Genomic DNA, 1967 nt, shown 5'->3' with positions numbered 1-1967 from the left:
GTGCAGATTCAAAATGATCCATCTTCAAGTCTAAGGCTCCTAGGGAAAAAAAAAAAAAAAGTATTTTGCTGAAATAGTAAAGGTTCCAGCTCTTGTTTTCACTGTGGTGCAAAATGAACCGGAGACTTTCAGAAACTTTTAGCATAAGAAAAGCCAAACAGATGATTTTCACACTCCTTTGGTGCAGTAAGTGACCCTCATTCAAAACCTTGCTCTAAGGACTTAATTTGAAGTTTCTTTTGCATAAAGCCAGTTCCCAAACCACAAAAATGTTTGGTGTGACTAGTAACAGGAGGGCAGTGGAAAGGTGCAGAAAACATCTCCCATTCTCTGCTCTCCTAGCAGGAGTTGTGTTAAAAAAATTACAGCCCTATCCAGCTTGGAAGTCACAAAAGCTTCTTTAGATGCAAACCTGAAAACTAGGAGAGATCTTTGATGCTGGTGTGTATCACAGATTAGCTGGCAAGTGTGTTCCTTATAGCACTGAGCAGGCCTGCCTTAAATGTATTTAAAGAAGCATTTTTTAAAAGTACCAAGAGAGCAAACAAAGTAGTCTTTGGATGACCTCTTGTTTCTCTTGACTAGCAGTAGCATTCATTAATCTCCTGCATATGATAAAATCAGCTGTTCAGCTGGCTCCCAGTAAACTAAAATACTTTAATTGACAAAGCCCCTGCCATCTAAGAATTTGGTTCATTTTTTCACATCATGCTAAAAGACTAAATAAAATCCAATCTTCTGGAGCAATATTGAGATATTACAACCAGATGAAGGGTGTGTGTCATAAGAGAACAGGCTGCTAGCAATATTTTCTAGGCTTCTTGCCATCAGCTTGGGTTAAAGTAGTGAAGCTGAGGTAAAAAGTAAAGCAGTTTTTATTCCTGCTGACATATTAAAAAAAAAAGGTATACAGGGCACTTCATCAAGTCCTTTTGTTATATGATTATTGACCTGGGAGTTAAAAGTTTATGGTATTCCTTGCTTCCTAATACAACACTTGTTTCATCTTAGAAAATACTATGCTATATATAGTAAATATACATGCTGTAAGATGAGAGCAGAGAAAAAATTATTCAGATTCATACTCTGATCAGATTCCAAATGTCCATGAATGTGTGTAATGGAAGGTGGAGATTTCATATTTCTCCCCTGCTAATTTCATCAGGATAAGACTGCACTATCTGTTCTGCTTTTCAGAGTGTGTCAGCCTTGCCTGGAAAATCTTTTATTGTGTAATGGCAGAATTTTGTCCCTACTGTGCTGGGTTATTGAAATAAGAAGCAGAGTTACTACAGTCAAACATACACAAACCCTTATTCCAAACTGACAATAGCATTTACAGTTCTCTTCAAGTGATGCAAAAACATTCACGCCATATGAAAGCTGTAAGGCATTAAACGAGGAGCACATTGAGATGATGAGCTGCACAAAGCCCACTGAACAGCAACCTGAGGAGCTGGCACAGCTGCAGGGGCTGGGCAGAGGTGGGACAGCTCTCACTGCCCAGCAAAACCCACTGTAAATTGAATTTCCCCAGGTCAGTGCTGCCGCTGCTTGAAGCCATGGTTTGGGTGAGTGCTGGACATCCTCTGGCCGTAGGGGTTGTGTGGCCATAAGAGCACACACACACTCTAGGCTGCAGCATGGCTCAGGGAAATGTTTTCCCTATTCATGAGCACAATTTCATGAATAACTCTTTAGTTTCTGTCCCTCTCCTCCCATTGTTATTCTGTTTTCTATTCTGTTCTTCCCCTCCCCACAGCAGAGAGGGGACTTTCATAACACAAGAGATACCCAGGGAATACTGGAGCAATGGTAACTAAGGCACACCAGGGAAGTTGAGGGCAAACCCTGCACTGATGGCTATGTGCAGCAGAAATATTCTGTATATTGTTAGTTCCATCTCATCCTGACCTTAATATTCCCTCCAGGGCTTTCTTCCCTGGCATACACTGCAGCAAATACCA

This window comes from Lonchura striata, chromosome 7, assembly GCF_050655825.1.
Source record: "Lonchura striata isolate lonStrDom1 chromosome 7, ASM5065582v1, whole genome shotgun sequence".
In the NCBI taxonomy this organism is placed as follows: domain Eukaryota; kingdom Metazoa; phylum Chordata; class Aves; order Passeriformes; family Estrildidae; genus Lonchura; species Lonchura striata.
Note: the sequence above shows the minus strand (reverse complement) of the source record.